The sequence below is a fragment of the Syngnathus typhle genome, linkage group LG15 (genome assembly GCF_033458585.1).
Source record: "Syngnathus typhle isolate RoL2023-S1 ecotype Sweden linkage group LG15, RoL_Styp_1.0, whole genome shotgun sequence".
Classification (NCBI taxonomy): Eukaryota; Metazoa; Chordata; class Actinopteri; order Syngnathiformes; family Syngnathidae; genus Syngnathus; species Syngnathus typhle.
This window is the reverse complement of record NC_083752.1, coordinates 7,537,328-7,557,832: the sequence shown is the minus strand read 5'-3', so window position 1 is coordinate 7,557,832 and position 20,505 is coordinate 7,537,328. Positions and strand designations below refer to the sequence as shown.

Sequence of the window (20,505 nt, the reverse complement as noted above, 5' to 3'; positions counted from 1 at the left end):
TGTGTTGTATAATTGTGGGAGCGTGGAAAAATGAGCACTTCCCTCTCTTGTGTGTACAATACAAATACAGCTGTGGCTTTCACACACATGCATGAGTACCATGAAGAAGCTTACCTTTGTAGTCACAATGCAGAGGCAGTCCATGGTATTTAGTAAGAAATATCGGGGTGTGTTTCAACCCCCCCAACCCCCCACGACAGAGGGCTGAGAGCCCCACACCCCGCTCCCCAGCCTGCCCCACTCCTGCACTCTCGCTCTCGTCCTGCCGTTCCCCCCCTTTTCTCTCCTTCTGTGGATCTCTTCTTTGACTAACCGAACCAGCGAGGGAAAGAGAGGATGGAGGGAGGGGGAAACATGAAAAGGGAGGGGGAGGGCCACAGGGAAACGGAGAGAGTGAGCGAAGAAAGACAGAGAGAGGCTGCTCTCGGTATTTTGTATGAGAGAGAAAGTGGAGGCGAGGCGGCAAGGTGAGGGCACATCCGCTCTTCTTGGGAGAAAAGGGCGGGCGGTGTGAATGTGGAAAGAGATGGAGTGATGATGGAGATGGTGGGGATTCAAAAAAATGAGAGGGGAAGCCACACTGTGGAAAGGAAGGGAAAAAGAGAAACAGAATAAGACAGCGGAGCATGGATGGAGGAGGAAGAAGCGAGGGAGGGGACAGCTAAGGAGAGAGAGCTGACGAGTGGGTGTGTGCGTGCACGCGCGCGTGTCATATATATATATATATATATATGTGTGTGTTTGAAGACAGAAGGAATTAGACCGCGAGAAAATGTGTTGAGGAGGAGAGTGTGAATTACATGTGCATCGGTGAAGAAAAGCAAACATGAAGCAGAACAACCTATAGAACTGGATTGAAACTGAGATGGCTTCTTAAAGGCTATTTTTTTCTTCTGCTTGTTTCAACACTCAGCAGCTGTTGCCTGGTGCAATTGTTGCCATGGTAACATGGTAAGCTTGGTGTTGTCATATCTAGTATGTGCTACATTTTTTGTAGTCTCAATAGGCAGGTATATTTACACACTTGTGTGACACGGGTTAGAATGAGCATATGCACTTTCCACTTGCTTGGAAATTCTGTAAAAGGCAAGAAATAAATAAAAAAACATACCAGGACATTGAAGTAAATATTCATAAGGACTGCTGAAGTTGTACATGTACTCATGCATGTAGTCAGCTGTACATGCGCTCTGCCTTTAAGATGTTGGACTGTACCACTCGTGGTTGTGTAAAAGGGGAATGTTTGCTTAACTGTCTTTGCATCACCAGTTCTATAATTAAGTACAAACCCAGCCCCCTCCACTCACTCCCCACAATGCTGGAGCAGTGGTACAGCAATCAAGCAATTCTGGATGATGAACACACATTTTGCTCCCCAGGGTGAAGCGTCACACGGGCATTGGATTGAAAAAGTACAACCCAACAATGAGCGACTCCTCCATTCCATTTACAGATGGCTACGTTCTACAGATGGCCGGTGTTATTAATACACTCACGCATCAAGAAACGTGAAACCTCCGCAAATGCCGAGCATGTTAAGACATCTGACTTCATCCCTTTAAAGTTCATACCTGCTGTGTGACATGTCAGTGTCACCTTTTTGACTTTGTGCTCTACTGATGAAAACCAAATGTTTGTGTAGCATCTTAATAGGGTTGGAGTGGCATTAGCGATCCTCACTTATCGTGAGATTTTACTGCCACATAACATTTAAGAAGTCCCTCCAACCTGAAATGCCCTCTGACAACTCAATTTATTATGCACAAAATCTGCAATGGAGTGCTTCTTTTTTTTATTTACTGTGTATTTCTGAGAAAATTGAGCTTCTATTTAACTTTAAATAAAGAGAAAGCTGGCTCTAAATGAACAACAACCTTGAAATTCGCAATTGTGTGCTTTTAAACAATGAGCAATGAAACCTGTAATTTGTCAGAGAAGCATTTACTGTATTTGTTCAATGTAGTTGCTTCATCACCTCATTAAAACTGCTGTGGAAATGAAATATTTAACATCCTAGGATATGCCAATGCTTTGAACATTTGTATCCAGCAGCCTTTTTTATTACACCTCTATCGATGAGCACCCTTGACGATGCACGATTCAAATATATGGGCGTAAAACACGCATGTTAATTGAATTGAATACGATAAATTGGCAGTGTCAAACTCATTTTCGTTGCGGGCCACACTGTAATTATGGTTTCCCTTCTCGTTAGCGTTTTCCTCAGGGGGCCATTATGACTGTGGGTACCACATACTGTAAATGGATAATCAGCTCACGTTTAATTGTTATTATATAGTTGAATAATATAATAAGATATAAATATATATAATAGTGTTTCGATTTATATAATAAGATATAGTAAATAGTAGATTGTTTCAAGATATAATATTGTTTCAATTTATATAATAAGATATAAATGGATATAATATAATAAGATCTAATATAATAAGATATAATATAATTAGATATAATAATTAGATATAATATAAAATAATAATATAATATATCATATCAAATCATATCATATATAGTAATATAATATAATACAACATGTTAGCCAACATGTGAGGTCTGATATTAACATAAAATAGTAATTGCCTATCATTCCATCACTGCAGATGATCTGTGATGTTTAATTTGTTTGTTCTTCCGTCACACCTGACTGTCTTTGACACTTGCTCTGAAATGCGTCTCACTTAGATACAAATGAATCTAAATATAAACCAGTCTGCCAAAAGTGATTTTTCCCCCCCCAAATAGATTCATAATCATTTAAATGTATGTAAATGTTATTGCTGAAGCCTATCAGATGCATCAGTAATTGTTATCCGTGTATACATCCATAATGTATGGACATGGCAAGTCCTTGGTGCCACACTCATTTTGGGCACACCAAGTCTGTTAGCTCAGTAAAGGACCTTATTTGGAATGAAGTGTTTCTACAACATGTAATTTTTTTAAGAGGCTGCTGGGTTGGGCCTGCAAGCAACGTAATGACATGATGACAATAGTTTGACTCAGATGATCTGTCATAACAAGATTTCAATACTTTATTTCATTTGACATTTGACACATTCATAGCTTTAAATGTTTTTTCCCTCTGAGTCTTTTGTTTCTCTCACAAGTAAAAAAAAAAAACCTTTTCAATGACATATAAGAAAAGCGATTCTGAGTCATCAAGGACGAGACACCCACAGACAGGTTTCTATGCACTGCATGATGGAGTGAGACTTTTTTTGGCATCATTTAGGGCCTCAGTTTGAGCGGGGTGGAGGACTGGGTTTGCAGATTTGCTGCGTGGATGTCACAAGCACTTGGCAAGAAGTCGTGCAGGTGTTGCTAAGCACCATGTGTGACTTCCTGTGGAAATCGGCTGCAGGCCTTCAAATATGTCCCAAAAGTAATATTTTGCATTCGGCTGGCGCAGTGATTCCTTTCAGAGGGATATTTATAATGTCACCTGATATCTTGTTTCTAGTTTCGGTTTACATGGGAACATGCTTTTACTTTGGTTTCATTAAAAGGCTGCTAGCATGTGGTGCAACTGAGCAATCGAAGAATAGTATAGTATAGGAATTTCCATGCAAATGTAATAATGCTCGTTTTTCCTTTTATGACACAGAGAGACGTTTCTAATTCTATGCCCAATAAATAATGTAATAAAGTAAATCCATTAAAAAAAAACATTTAACCTCGTGTAGCAGATGAGATTGACAAAAAAAAAGCTTTTCCAAGTCACCGCTGGAGGGCAGCATTCCCCTTTTTTCAAATTCTTAACAGTATTTGTCATAGTTGAATGAGTATGATTTCAGGGACCCTGACTTCAACTCTGTCAAAAACTTTGGGGATGAACTACAACAGGATCGCAATGGATTATGAGTATGTAGCTGATTGTCATGCATCCCTGTTGTATTTTAATTTATGCATTTTTTTCCCAATGAGCGCCATTAAAATATGACTGAGATGTGGTTGAAGTTATGGGACAATTACTTGGAGTTGAACGCCATCTTCTGGTGAACACTTGTCCTTTTTTCTTTCTTGTTTTTTTTTTTACGAGTGCCATAAAAATGGAAGTTGTTGAGTTGTTTTTGGCATTATGGGAATATGACGTGGAATTGAACGCCGCCTCCTAGTGTAGACTTGTCCTCCAGTTGTTCGTGGCAGGATACTCAATGTACTAGGGTCAATGGGTTCATTGCATTCCTAAAGCCTGCACATAGCTATGTGTGTTATGTGTGTTTGTGTGTCTGTGTGTTAGTTATTTGAGAGGGTTGGAGGATGTGCAACATTTTCAGTTCACAGTCATAAGACTGTGGTTGTTAAAGCAACACGTCTTTGTCTTCATTTGTGTTTAAATAGTTCCAACCCAGTGAAACCGAAAAATGAGGCATGCAAAACAGGACAAACGTTAGATTTGACTTGTAAAACCTGCGTATCATAATCATGCCAGTACAAAGAAGCTGCAGGCGCTATTTTTGCTATATGACAAATAAATCCAAGTGTGCATTTTGGGTGTGACCTGTAAGCACGGTTGTCCCTTGAGGCCATTATCGGATAATATCAGCACATGTGTATACTCTACCTGCATGAGACAGATCCCGTGTGCTAATAAGATGCCATGGAAACGCGCTTTCTTTTGGAGGTTATTCAGTGCAAATACACTTGTTATGTGCACTCCAACTGGCATGGGACAGACTGGATCCCTATTGAAGATAAACGCTGTAGAAAGTGAAGGACAACGCTGTAGAAAGTGAAGGACAGCATGTACACCTAGGAACATATTCCAAACAGGATGTGAATAGCCTCACAGTGAAGTACTTTTTTGTTTCCTTTGAGGGCAGAAGGGAGGTCCATCTGAGCTAATAAAGCATTCATTTTATGAAGAATATCAAATTGGAAAAATTGAATTGAGCAGCTTGTTGTGAATACTTTATGGACAATGCACCGGTATAGGCTGGAATTGCTTCATTTTATTATGATAAAAGTTCCTCGTGTAGTCGAGGACAGGCCTTGTGCAGAAATAGAAATCATTATTTGGGAGAACATCTTTCACTCAGCATTAGCCACAAGTATTTTCCATTTCCAACAAATACATGTCATCTTTGCTCCATGTACCCACACTGCATTAATTTATTCGTTGTGCACCTATGAATGTTTTTAAAATAACGAAAAGCTGTTAAAACAAGGTCATATCAGTCATAATATTGCTTTGGAAAGGGCAATTGTGTGCCCAGCGGGATGAATAAGACAAAAATGTACATTCCTGCTCACATTTTCCAGTTAACTCAATGGGAATTCAAGTTGGTGAAGCTATATCTCTGGTCATTCAGCATGTCAACTTGTTACCGCTATGCACATTCAGTCAACAAATGCCCTTAATGATTATGGATTTTTATACATTTTTAACAAAATCTCACATGCTACAAGATTGTCAAGGTAGGCAGTCAGCCAAACTGAATTTCAGCTCATTTTGTTGACGCACATTGCACACAGCTCTAAAAAGCTATTCTTGAAATCATTTTTTTTTTTCCCAGTCCCAAATATTGAGGTTACTGTGTGTCATGTGTATAAGAGTAAAGCTGCCTGTTGCAGGTCAAAATAAAAACATTTTCATCTGCTCAAATTTTCCAAAACATCATTTTGAGATGAAGTATGAATCATGAGGTAGACAGGAGGCCACAGTATTCTTATCTCAGCTAGATAACTGACACAGACAGGGAGGCTTGGGCACTGAAAAGACAAGCAAAAGAAACCTATTAATCATTTATACCACTTGGACACAAAAGACAGCACTGTGCCAGCTCATTTCAACTAGACTGAACATGCTTTTGGGGGCGGGAGGGGGTTGAACTTGTCATCTTTGATCAATTTTAAGATGATTGTAGCGTCGACCCAGCCTGAGCCACACTGACGTGAAGCAATAACAGCTATCAGAACCTGAAAATGTTCTTCAAGAACATTTTCAGTTTTCATTATGTTTGGGCAGTTATAGGCTCTGTGCAGTTCATCTCTATTTAAAGATGCAAGGTTTATATTTGAAAAAAAATAAAATTAAATAACAAAGAGACGAAACAGGATTAATATTTGCAGCGAAAAGATTTTAAAAAAGCGAAATAAAATGGAGATGGTGTAGGACAAAGGGTCATTTTATTCTTTTAACCTGGTAGGAAAAAATAAGTTTTTCATAATTTCCCCAATGAGCCACAATAAGTGAAAGTCATCCTTTAAGAGGAGAGGAGAAAACTCTAATCTCCAAACTAAATTGTGTCTGAGAGAGGTGAACAATAGGATTTTCCATTTAATGAGTATTATTATATCTTTGGTAATGGGGTGGCGAGGTGAGTGCACTTTTTATGGTTATTATTATATTGCAAATGAGCGAACAAGGGGAAAAATTCCAAATTGTAAAATTAAAGCTGATATTTGCACTGGCTCCCCATCGAATTCCGAATTGATTATAAGATCGCCCTCCTCACTCACCATTGTATCCTCGGACATGCTCCCCCATACCTCAAAGAACTCCTTGCCCCAAAACCTGCCACCCGAAGCCTCCGCTCATCCAATTCACACCTTCTCCACGTTCCGAAAACCAAGCTGGGCGACCGGGCCTTCTGCCATACAGCCCCTACACTGTGGAACCCCCTCCCCGACCACCTAAGAGCACCCCAATCCACTGACTCTTTCAAAACTGGACTTAAAACTCACCTCTTTACCTTAGCATTTCCGTAATTTCTCTCATATCTTGCATGGTTGTCGTCCAGTTGTTTTATACTTGTCCTTGTTTTGTTTTCTTGTTTTTTATCTGCCATGTAGCACTTTGAGATTCCCCTGAATATAAAGTGCGTTATAAATATAATTTATTATTATTATTATTATTTGGTTGATGTTCTCATTGGTTAACTTGGATAATGTGGTGATTTGCATTCCAAAAATTAAATAAAATCGGACAAAACCAGAACACACGCTTGTGATTTTGACATCACTCATTAGCAGTACGGAAACTGTCAAGAATGTTGAAAACTGTGCCCGATTGTCTGAACACAAAAAAAAGGGGGACAAAGCTATCTTGACTTATTGCTTGGTTTTGATCATTGCCTAAAATCCTCAAATGTTGTAGAAAAACACGAGCCTCACACATGAAACACAGCACAAAATAAAATATAGTTTTTTTGGAGATTCAACAACAAAGTGGTGCCCCAGCCCCCCCCCCAAAAATATTTGGCAGTCATGTGAGAAGGCCTTTTACTCTGTCACATCTACCACGTCTGTGATCACATCTTGTTAGATTGAGTGTAACATGTAATACCAATGTTGTCACTGTGCACTGCCACCCAAGTTATTTTAGGACCGGTAATTGACAAATTAAAACCAAAATACCAGAAAGAACCCAAAAGAGAGCAAAGTTGTGTTCTTTTGTGCGCTTGTGTTCTGTGAGTGTGTTTAGAAGATGAGAAGCCTTTTGCAAAATGTTGCAAGCTTTGCTTTACTTGCTATTTTAACTTTAATATATCTCAACAACAAATATACAAATATGAGTACATGTTGTTGGCCTCCTCACATTACGGATTGCTTTTTTGTGGTTGTAACAGTTGCCCTTGTAACATTTGTAACAAATGCCCTATAATGTCACACGTAGTGTTTATATCTGAGTTCAGTCAAGATTAATGTATAATATAACAAGTACGGCTGTCAATCAACAGCAATGACAAAGGAGGGAGAAAGATAAATGAAGCTTCAAAGCCAGGCTGGTTGTTGGGTTCACAACATTGATCTGAAAAGAATCTCACAGAGGCAGGAGATGTCTTTGATGGCAAGCGAATTCTGCAGAAGGGTGCAAACCAGACACAGAGCGTCTGTGGCTGAGATTCGCGCTCTTCCTCCAGTTTGGACGTGCCTTTTATTGAGGAACAACAATGGGGGGAGTCTACATGAATGCATAGTTTCTTAAACAGGAAGGACATCTCATAATTACATCTCATGACCACAGAACAACAGGGATGCTATTATAGAAAGAGCAGTGTGGTCGTCTCGTGACTTTAGCTTAACAAAGACGTAGTCTTAGTGCCCCTGGGATGCATACATCTGTGGCGTACTCATGACTTCTACTTAAATAAGACGTTTGTCTGCTTCAGCGATCCCATAACAACCTCATGGTCTGTTCATGTATAGCTAACTAAGGAGTTTATTGTATAGCGCGACTCATGACTCCAGTCTTGTGCTCCTTAGCCAGGCATATGCTCCCAAGTCATTATCACGAGGTCAAACTGTCACATACTGTGGAAGATCTTGCACACATAAGTAGATACATAGAATCCAATGATAAAAAGTATATCTTTCCCAACACTGGTGATTTTTTCATGTTGTTTGGTTAATTAGATAACAAAGTATGTTTTATTAATAACACTTTTGACAGAGTAGATGTGTATGTGTGTGTGTGTGTGTGCGTGTGTGCGTGTGTGTGTGTGTTTGTGCATGTGTGTGTATCTGTGTGTGTGTGTTTGTGTGTGTGTGCGTGTGTGTGTGTGTGTGTGCGTGTTTGTGCATGCGTGTGCGCATGCGTGCGTACGTGTGTTTTCTTGATGTCAACTAAAGAAGTGATAGCTAAAAGGAAAGTGAATTTGACAAATAGGTTTTTAAAACAATTTTTAGAAAGTGTCTTTGTCACAGCTTTTAGCATACTGGAACCACAATCAAAAGAAGACATTTTGTATCAATGTTTGTCCGACCGAACATTCAGACACATGAGGCACTCGAGACAATGAAGAGCGAGGACAAAAAAATGTCCACCACTTTCCCACATTTGGAGCGTTTTTGTGGTATGTCATTTAATATGAGTTTTTTTGTGGTATGTCATTTAATATGTACTCTATTCATCTGCAATAGACTTGGACCTTGGAAAAAATATTTGGATTGGCCCATTTGTTGCAGTCTTCAGGGAAATGTGTGTCATTTTGTATGTGCGTATATTGCCTTTCAATTTCTACCTATTGGATTCCAAATATGAAATAAATGACTCAGTAAAAGTTAGACTTGGTAATAACATTTCTAATTCCACTGCTAATTGAATCACAGCTAATCTCATTTGTTCCAAACAAGTTTGAACATTGCAGGTTGGCATTTGGTTTGTAATGAGTTGTTTCGACCCTGTAAAATTAAAAACCCGCGGCCATTTACAGATTAATGTTTTAAATCAAAAAGGAGAGAAGGGAAACAATCAGCAGCCTGACCTGACGAATAACACTGTGACACATCGCACATTTCAAAGTTCATGGAACTTCAATAATTTCCTGAATTTTATTTAAATATTTCAGCCAAATTGCTAGTGAGTAAAAGTATTTTTTATATTTCCACAAAAATGCCAAAGGTCACTTGAATGAATGTACAAAAACACGGAAGAGGACAAATCCAACTGCTGCCCTCTGTTGGCTCTATCCACAGATGTTGCTTGACCTGCAGTTCCCAAAACTCAAGTGTTACAACAAAGTTTGCACACTTGCACGGATTTCCTTAAGGTTTCCTTAGAGTAAAAACTCTTGAATCTTAAGGTTAACAGCTTTTTTCTTTTAATAAGGACTCTGGTGTTTACTGATGAGAGAATCAATGAAGAATGTATGAGGCGTAATTTATTCTTTTTTTTCCCCTCACCTTTCTTTATCTCTGGGAACATTTATTTATAACACAATAACAGGTTCGACTGTCAAGGTTAGGTAGGTGGAAAAATATAGCAGAGATGAGAATCATTGTTGAAATTGTGTGGGTGAAAAATAACTTAGGAACCTTAAAATTTCAAAACATCAATAGAGAGGTGCACAAATGTAAATTTAAAAAAAAATCCCATTTCAATACGTTTTGCAAACTTTAGGAAGACCGTGGAAGTTATCAGTTACCTGACATTCTTTTTTTGTCTTCTCAGTCAGCCACACCTTCACAAAGACTCAGCTTTTAACCATACATGCAACTAATATTAACAACTCTAATGCTCCAATCTTAACTATTAAAGCTTGTGCAAATAAAGCTAATACTAAACACCCTTGAAATGAAATTTAAAGAGCACATTCAAGAATGATTCTGTAATTCAAGCTTTTTCCATACATATTTGGTAAATAAAATAGTTTCATTAGAAATTTGCATACAGCCCAGTGCTATGCAAAAGTCACTAGTAACTTGTTTTAATTATCTTCATTTTGGCCCAGCAGTTTTAACTGACACACACACACACACGCCCACACACATGCTTTGGTATGTCGCTAAAATCTGTGGCATGTGGCTGAGAAAAACATGCTTTAAGTTTTGGTATACATATATGTATAATGTACATCTTTTAATAGTCCATAGCAATACCAATACCTTTGGAAAAATATATTATATGGGAAATAATTATTGACTTAAATAGAAATTAAAGTCTTTTTAATATGAGAAATGCAATCAATTATACAGTATTAGAATGAAGCCTGAAGCTGTGCATGGAACCTCTTTAAAACATTTTACTGTGTAATTTATTTTAAAAGAATGCTATTACTGTTCGGTTGTGTTTAACTTTTAGGCACAAGCATTTGTAATTATTCTTTAAGAACTTATTTTTTAAAAATGTATGTAATTCAATCAAATATAATTTTTAATTTGCCTTTTATGTGCAATACAGTTTTGAGTGAATTATTAGTGGCAATTTTTGGGGGTATTTGAGTGCTGATAATGTTGAACCTCTATAATATAGCTTTTTACTGTTTATTAATTAAATTTCATTTTGATGAACACTTAGGCCTACTACTTTGCTGTATTTCAATGGTCAGAGCGCAAAGCATTGCATTTTACAGTTTCAAAACCACAGATTTGAACAAAGTTGTCATTTGAGTTAGTAGGTTTATGAAAGCAGAAAAGTAACAAAAGGCAATCACAAATATTAAATCAATCTAATGGGTTTTTGTTGTTGTTTCCCCTAGGCGTTTATAGCTTTACTAAAGTAGAAAAGTGGCTGAAGTCCGTTTCATGAGGGCGTTTCTCTTGCACGTAATGATGTAGGTCAAAGCAGTGGCGGGAGGCTTGTCCTCCGTTGAACCCGTGGCGCCGAGCCATATCCGAGGCCTGCAGAGGGCGCGCATAGCTCAGCGCACGCTGACGCGCACACGCAACCAACATCCCGAACCGAGGTCTCCCCACATTCTGGCAGCACAGCTCGGAGATGGCGATTGTCTGAAAGGTCGCCTCTTTTACCTTTCCGTTGGTACTTGTTGAAGTTGTTGGAAGAGTGGCTCTTTTTCTTTTTCAAAAATGCCGCCATGACACGAACACTCGCGATGCTTATGTGGAGACGAGGCGCGCTGCACGCGCGTAACCTTAGCTGACCTCCTTGTCAGGAAACGCAACCCCCCCCCCCCTTTCTTTTCTTTCCTTTTTTCCCAAGATGAGGCGATGCTTTGGTTGATACGTCTCCGTGGCCATCCACGGCACGCTTTTCACACATGAATAATACACGATCATTATCGAATACGACCCACCGCGTGCTTCATTATTCTGATGTGGACTACAGACACGCGTGTGCACGCACACACGCACACCTGTCACTGTCTAGACAGCGAGGGAGGGGGGACATTAAGGGGGTCCGGGGGGGTCGGTCCCACATGACCCATTTGCTTCATTCTGTGCCAGCCAAATCTATCTCAAGGCATTGGAAGAAGAGAAGAAAAAAAACACGAGGAAGGAAAAAAAAAAGCAATCCCTCTACCAAATCTGATTGGCCGGGCGAACCGGCACCGTTTGTTCCCCCCTGCTCCCAAACTCGAGGTCAGCTCGGGACGTTAAAAAATAAATAAATGAGAAAATAGAAATGCGTAGAAAGTGGAAGACACGGCAGACAATCTAGCTTGTTTGGTGCCCAGCGCGCGATTGGCGGCGGTTCCAACCAACCGGGAGGCGAGTTACCGAGTGACATCGTCAGCGTCCAATAGGAAGTTGTGTCGCGTGATGGACACATGATGGGCTCCTCCGCCGTCCTTGTGACAGACGAGGGAGGCGGAGGAGGAAGAGAGAGGGGAAGATATATGAGAGTTCATTCACATTTGTGGACGCGGTTGATTCTCTCAGCACGAGTTCCTTATTTCATGTCTACCAAACACGCATATGTGACTATTTCAAAGTGAGGTTTACCATACGTGTTTACAGCCCGACATGTCACCGCCGCGGTTTCTATTTGTAAATATTGTGGCTCCTCAACGAGTAGGAGGCACATTACTACCACTAGTAGTAGTACTATAACAACTCCCACTGCTTGCACATAATGGAGCCTCTCTCGCTCCCCTCTCTCTCTTCCGTGGGGGGTTCAATAAGTGACGAGCAACCCAAGACGGTGCACTGTTCTCCCCCAATGGCAGCTTTAAGTGAAAAGGCGTGCCTGCACCCCCACCCTCCACCACCCCCCACCCCTCTCAAAGTACCCGATGTATAGTTAAAAAATGGGAGGGCACATTTGAAGCGAGCTGCTTCTATGAAGGTAGGCTGCAGCGTGTGTTTATTGATGAGATGAAAAGAAGATGGAAGTGAGAAATGAAACAAAGTGAAAGGGACACGTTAGACATCTTCTAGCTCAGACGTTATCGTGGGGGAAGATCCATGCCACTTTTTGCAAGGGGCAGCGAGCTTCGAAGTGGAGGTAAGACAAGGATTTTTTGGAAGTAACTAAGTAAAGGGGTCGGACGGAAATTTGCATTGGAGAGAGGGATTTTCCGTGTGACGGGTTCCGTGTGTGTGTTTTTTTTTATTTGCGGTGGTGGGAGGGGGGGTGCTCGCGACTTGCGTGCACTCTTTTTGATCATATCGCGAACTTAATTGTGATAATTCAATAAATGTCGGACGGCGAAACCGAAACGTCCTCCGTGCAAGAGAAGTGGGCTCAGTCCACGCTGCCACCAGGCTTCGATGTCCATTTATATTCGGGGAGGGGGGGAAACAAGCTGGACATGACGCAAGTTTCCCCATCTGTCACTATTGTCATCGTGCCCACCTACCTAACATAACCCAACCTAACGTAACCCCCGGTACTTTATTCTTTTGACGCTTTTCTTTCTTTTTTTTTTTTTTAACTTGAGAACAATGCTGCTGCGTTCGAGTGTCCGTCAGCGATGCTCACATTTTACACAGCGGAACAAGTGTGCGCGTTTTGGATTTTAGGTCACTTCAGATTCGCTTTCTCAAGCATGGCACGCAAGCGCCCACTTCTTCTCCATGCGATATCACTTTGTGGAACTTAACCTCGATTCCAACCGAGCACATGTCCGCCCCACATTTTTTTTACACGAATTAATATCAATAGAGCTTTTGGAGATGGTGATACACGTAGACGTGCTCATCGGAGCAGAGAAGGAAGCCTGGCTAATGCTTCAACAATACAGTTAAGCTTCGAATCGGTTGTGTGTGTCTCAAGTTCATTGTGCACCTTGTATGATCTGCTAGCGATATGTGAAAATGTTTTTTTTTTTTTTTGGCGGAGGCTGGCCTAGATTTGGAGCCGTGCATGCTGTGGTGTGATTAAAGTTGCAAGAGGAGCTTTTTAGTGCGCCTTTAGGGTATTTTGATAGGGGGAGGAGGGGTCAGAAGCAAGTTTTTTTTAAAAGTATTATTACGTAAAGGTGGATGTATATACGATGTCCTCAAATTATCTGACGGGGCCGAACTTGACAGTTATTACGGCATCATACACTCGTGCGGCTAAATGTGTGTGAGCTTTTTTTGTGTGTATGTGTGTGAGGACAAGACAGAGCGTGCGAGTGTGTGAGTTGCAAACAGATGTTGTCCCACTGTGCTTGCCTTCGTCAGATTCGTGGACATCATGCAAGTTCTTGTGTGCCTTAAACGCTCCACGATGCGGCACCATCCAAGTTGGGTGCGTTGTGGGTCAATGTCAGAGGTTGAACCTGTTGTTGCCCCAAACCAAGCAAAACCAGTCCTGATTATTTTATCCTCAAACCCTCCTTTTGGTTTTCAGTTTGGGGGATTTTCTTCCATAAATTGCCACCATAACAGAAATTAGTTACAGTCCCTTATGGAATAAATGGTTCATTTGTGACTTGACACATGTGGAAGGGGGACTATTGTTGCTTGATGTGGCACATGTGATGTGAGATCATTGCAAATGTGATTGTATTGATCGACTGGCTGGCATGTGGGAGAGTGCAGTAAAATGTGCATGTGGGATTGAGTCCTTTTATCTGCAAAGACTAAACTCAACACCTGTATTTTTGGACATTTTTTATTGTTTGATGAATTGAAGAGTACTTGTGTATATGTGTGTGTGCGTGTGTGTGCGTGAGCTCTTACCGCAGCTTGATGTCCAAAAGTGATTTCATCAGCCCAGAGGAGGCGAGATAAGGCCTCAGTGTGACATGTTTCATCTCGGTGGAATCACTATTTATTTTATGCATATATTCCACGTGTACATTAATATGCACAGTGTTTGTGCATCACCGTGCGTCCGCTTTTTGTGTCTCTGCTTAAAATCCCACCCATGACTAATGAATATTTAAGAGCATGTCTGCAGACCAAGAAGCTCATTATTATATGAAGGAGAAAGCAAAAGGAAAGGAACTAAGTGTGTGTGTATGTTCGCGCGCCCGCGTGTGTGTGCGTGTTCGTGCGCCCGCGTGTGTGTGCGTGCGTGTGTGAAGAGGGTGCTAATCCACACCCAGCAATCAATCCCAATTTTCTTTTGGTGTCACAATTTTTCTCTTGTCGTCTGAAGCTTGTCAATTCATATCCTCAAATGTATTTTACACATAAACAACAGAAAAAAAATCTTTGGACAGCCTCAATCAAGTCACACATTTAATATTTCAAATAGTCTTGCAGATGTGTTTAATTTAGTGACATTCACAGTGATTGTCTTAAATTCTGTTTTCACCAAACCTGCATACAAATTACAGGTCACTATTTCAAATGATGTTATTGACTATGGCCCCAATTGAAGGACCATGTGGTGTTACATTTTCGTGATTTTTTTTTTTTTCTCTTGCACAAAACCTTTTACCAGCAAATATTTTCAAGATAGAAGCGAGTATCACAGAGCATTCAATATTAGTCATGGGTACAGTTTACATTTAAAAATATATATGTATGTATACATTTGATGCTTCTGTTTTGGATATTGCTTTATTATAAATTTGGCAGAAATATGTCCCTGTGCTATGCATTTCATACACAAAATATTTTCAAGTAAAGAATATAGAATAAAATTATAAAAAATAGCAGATCTTGAAATCCAATCATCCTTTAGAGTCCATCTTGGCTCCACTGTAGTCTTGACAACCATTTTGGCAATGTATTTTCAATTTGCTGTCGGAACAAACGACACACACCGAAACTCATTTGATGTTCATTCCTTGTGTCTTTATCAGCACTTTTCGTCCTTTCCAGCCCACATGTTGCCTGGTAAAATACTCTTCTCAAGCTTGAGGAAAGATAATCTTTGGTTCAGGTGAAAATTTGTAGTACTTTACCAGGAAGCATATTTGGTAAGGTTAGCTCAAGTCAAAATGGTTACCATCCAACTCATTGTAATACAGTATGTGAAAAAATACACAATATATATATGTGTAATGAATACAAACATAGTAATAATTATACATAAGACATTATTGTAAATATGATTACAAATAGCAGTACAAATGTATAATTTAACACCACAATACATTTCTGGGCAGGTTTCTGAGGATTATGTTTTTATGTATGTATGTATGTATGTATGTATGTATGTATGTATGTATGTATGTATGTATGTATGTATGTATGTATGTATGTATGTATGTATGTATGTATGTATGTATGTATGTATGTATGTATGTATGTATGTATGTATGTATGTATGTATGTATGTATGTATGTATGTATGTATGTATGTATGTATGTATGTATGTATGTATGTATGTATGCATGCAAGCATGCATTATTTATATTTTGGTAATAATAAATACACCTACTTAGAGAAGCTGTTTGACCGAAAAGGATACTTTTAGTGCTAAAATTATTGGTGTTTGTGAATTTTCAAATATGCTGTTTTATAAAACAGCCGGGAAAAAATAGAACTGCATTGAGATGTCGAGTTTTAGATTAATAGATGAACAGGGGGAAAAAAATCCTTTTGTGATTAATAATAATAATAACAGTAGCAGAAACCTGTGGCAGCAGCTGGCATTATTCAGATGAACATATTGTTTGTGCATAGATTTAAAAAAAAGTGACTGCAAAAAATGGTAATCCTCCTAAATATTGGGCCGAATGTGAATGTTAGCAAACAAGAAATAATTTGGTGGATTGCTGCCATTGCACAGAACCGTATTTTTGTCCCAACAAAAACAACTTGTCCCATACTAGTAACACAACAGGGAAATGTGCTGCTGTTGCATGTAATTAATGAGAGTTTTCTGCGGTGCAACCTCTCGCTGCTTTCGTGCAATTGAAAAATGCTGTTACATGAATTTTGGTAATTTTCCTCTCAGCAGCAAGACAAGGAAAGAAACTAATCTGGTGTGGGCATGGAGGGTTGGGTGTGGTGATCTTTTGTAATGTGGTGAATTTTCTCTTTCAATCAAGATCGAACATGGAATAACTAAATATTTTCCATCCAATTTGATGCATTCATTGGACTTCAATTTAACTTTCATAATGACTATTTCTTTTTTAATTTGGCAGGCTCAAATGCTCCCGTGTTTAAGGAAATATGTTTTAGGTTCTTGAAACTGGCTGAATTGCATAGCCAATTTCGGAACCCCTCCAAATCTTTTGACTCACAAAACTTGAAGGCATATTTTTCTGTTTCTTTCGCTTTGGAATCTTTGCTCCCTGCCAGTATCACAGGAATGCATAATGAAAGCACACATTGAGGCCCAATTTGTGAACGTTGTTGTCAGCAGGCTTTTGTGCCGATGCAATACTGTCTAAATGTCACTCATATGAAGCACAATGTCATTGCCGTCGTTTGGCGCGATAATAAATACAGCATTTCTTGGATTGCATTGTTTGATATTCTCGACACTGCAAATACAAAGCAAACATTCCAACATGGGACGGCATGTCGAAATGTTACTGCTCTGGCTTACTGTACAGAGAGTATACAGTTACACCACCATACGTCCAGAGTCTATATGGGCTATCTGTGACCTGACGGTGAACGACGGAGACAAAACAGTAGAGATGTTACAGCGAGCTATAGGAATAATAAAAAAAAAAAAAAAAAGAACAAGAAATCACCCTTTTATTATTTATTTAATTAGTATAGCGCAGTTTTGCCGTGTTCAATGAAAACAAGTTTTTACGTCATGGAAAGCTTTCATGTCAAATCGTTTCAGTCCTTCGCAGGGTTTGCAGTTCTTTGTAAAATAATCACGCACAATAAATCATTTTAAAGTAATTACAGTGTTCATCAGATGCTATTGACTCGTGGGACCATGTGTTGCCATTACCTTAGCTCAACTGCCATGATTCTTTTTACATGTTACTTTTTCAAAGCCTCTTCTGTTTGCTATAAAAACAAGAGCTTGTCCCGAAGCTTTTTAGCGTCCACGAGTAAAGTTCTTAATAACACAGAGCTCTGTTAAAGTAATAGAATGTGTGGCGTAAACTTTGTGAAAAAGTTCATTTGTGTGTGTGTGTGTGTGTGTGTGAGAGCGATAGAGAAAGAAAGACACAAGCGTTGAAACTTAGTTTGCATTTGGTTGCTTTGAACACACAAGCAGGTCCTGGCATTCAAATCATGTGAAAAATGTATCCTGGATTCTAATAGTGAAGATGTGAGTTTGCCAAGAGGCATGTGTGTCCTCAGTTCACCCTGTTACCCATATGGTTCGCTACAAGTCATGGTGAGCTGGGCCTCGCTGCATGGGAAAAGAAGCGTAGCAGAGGTTGAGCAGTTTGCTATGTTGCTAAGGTTTTTTTTTATTCAAAGAATGCTTGGTAACTTTTCAAACTAATATACTAACACTTTTGTATTTTCTGCTTCCATCTTGGCTCGGGAAAGACCTTTTTTAAGCCTTGAGCCAGCAAACAGAACCCACAGCCGCCAAAATGTTAAGGTTGCGCACAGGCTCTCTCTCCAGGTTTGTCTGTATGCACTGTGGAAGGACTAAACTAAATCCACAATACTGTTTACATTGTTGCGCTGCTGTCTTAAAATGAAGACATTTTGGAGGTGTTTACATTGAATATATAGCATTTTTCCCTGCACAATCTAACCAATACAGCCAAAACAATACACATTGTTTGTTGGAAGAAGCTTTTTGGCAGACACTTCAGTTCTTTTTTGAACTCTCATTTTTATTGTGAGTGTGATATAATCCCTCTCCAAATATCGCTCTTGGATACTGTCGACATTGTTTATTGCCCGAAAGTCAACCTTGATAAAGACACAGAAAGATCTAGATTCCCCCCCCCCCCCCCCCCCCCTCCTGCTGGAGAGTCGTTATTAGTTTGGCTGCTCTCAACGGTAAACTGCGAACCAAAATTTTTCCTTCTTCCTCGTGTTGGTTGCCAAAGCTTTATGCTCACGATGAAAGGAAAGGTATGCGGTACCTGTTTCTCAACTACCAAATGGTGAAAAACTATTTTGGTCTCAGGCAAAGTTAATGAGACTGTTTCACAATATGCTTGACGTTTAGGATAAATACAAAGAAACCAAACAGAGCACTCGCAGCTTCAGGTTTGTGGAATGTATTGTGCTGTTGCCACGCATAAGGTTTTTATTTTCTCTTCAAAGTACACACAAAGATACAAGTTGGTTACTCTTCTTTTTTGCTGCAACAAGGTCATGGGAATGTATCTCACCAAAGTATCTAGTTAAAATCTGATCAAAACTGTACATACAAAAGGGGGCCGACTCCAAATACTGTAAATGCATAACGTTGAATCATGTGCATGCACAACCATGTCAAGCTGTTTTGTGAGAGAGTAAAAACCTCCCTTCCATTGTTCTTGGGTCTTTTATGGGGAAGTCCGCACATACCTCTGCACTGTACAGTGGATATCAAAAGTCTACACACCTCTTTTCAAATGCCAACTTTTGTGATGAGACCATCATAGGGCATTTTTCACCAATAATGTGACCTATAACATGTACATCTCAAAAAAACGTTTTAGAGGAAAGTAAAACTGAAATGTGTTTGCACAAGTGCGCACACCCTCTAATTGTTGGATTTTGACTGTGTGTAGAATCAACCAATCACATTCAATCTCTTGTTAAGTGGTAGTCAGCACACAACTGCCTCCATTTTAAGTTTTTCCAATTAGCCCCAAATCAAATTTTGCTGTTCTGTTAGGGTTGTCTTGACATGAGGTTTTTGTTTTGTTTTTTTGCTTTCAAGCATAAGCCCAAAGCTTTTGTGCTAACACTGATTGCTATTTTGAAATGTTCATAATTCTTTTCACCGTGACCAAGGTCTAAGGAAAAAAAAAAGACCTTGTCACTGCAAAATAAAACTGACTAACATGTATGTTTTGTGTGTACTTTCAAGAGAAAATAACACCCTTTGCAACCACATTGTTCCTGTTGTTTATTTCTACTCCCCCCGCCCTTGAAAAAAGCTAAATGAAATGTAGAGGTTACAGGTCACATAAACGGTGGAAACATTTTTGAATAATTTATCTTGGTTTCATTTTTTTATAACAAGAACATGGTCTAAGGAAAAAAAAACACCTTGTCACTGCAAAATAAAAGTGACTAACGTGTATGTTTTGTGTACTTTCAAGAGAAAATAACACCCTTTGCAACCACATTGTTCCTGTTGTTTATTTTTACTCCCCCCGCCCTTGAAAAAAGCTAAATGAAATGTAGAGGTTCAAGTCACATCAATGGTAGAAACATTTTTGAATCATTTATCTTGGTTTCATTTTTTTATAACAAGAACATGGCAGGTGAACAGGGGGGGGGGGGGGGTAGACTTTTTATACAACATAAGTCAACATACAACAACATTTAAAAAAAAAAATCCCTATCTGCATGAAGATGTAGGCAGCAGTCAAGTGTTATTCAAAAAGCAACAGCAACTGCTGCGGTCACACATGCTGACGCCACACATTTGACTAATTTTAACTATATGTAATAGCACCAGCAACTGTTACACCGTAAATACAGTCCAACAGCTAAATATGTCTCATTCATTTTTATAGTGAACTGCAGTTTGCGTTTTCTATTTTTCATTCTTTACCTCAATAGAGGGTTAATGGTCAGTGTATTGCAACACTCCTATTGAAGTAGCAGCAACTAGTCATTAAAGAGTTGTTACGCAAAAAAGTTACGCGAAAACCCGCCTTCAATCCCTCTGGTATTTCGGTAAGGATTCAGATGGCAAAGCCGCACCAAGGGTCACGTGGCACGATATTTAGCGGAATGTTACCAGAACCAGCTGACGTGCTTTGGTTGCATTCAGGGTAGGGTGTGTGTGTGTGTGGAGGGGGGGGGACTGCTCTTCAAAGAAAAGAATTCTGCCACATCCAAAGCGACCACACTAACCAGCCATTCATGTG

General features: G+C 39.5%; 1 protein-coding gene across 3 annotated transcripts in view; it reads left to right on the top strand.

Moving 5' to 3' along the window:
- The first annotated feature begins 12,379 nt into the window (after positions 1–12,379).
- zbtb20 (zinc finger and BTB domain containing 20) overlaps positions 12,380–20,505 on the top strand; it is a 29,852-nt gene continuing 21,726 nt past the window's right edge. The window contains exons 1-2 of one of the 3 annotated variants that reach the window (XM_061299813.1): positions 12,380–12,649; positions 13,813–13,879. The gene's annotated coding sequence lies outside the window, so the exon portion shown is untranslated. Of the gene's footprint in view, positions 12,650–12,806; positions 13,388–13,812; positions 13,880–20,505 lie in introns of those variants that run through there. The other 2 variants (XM_061299809.1, XM_061299812.1) reach the window with 2 other exon arrangements.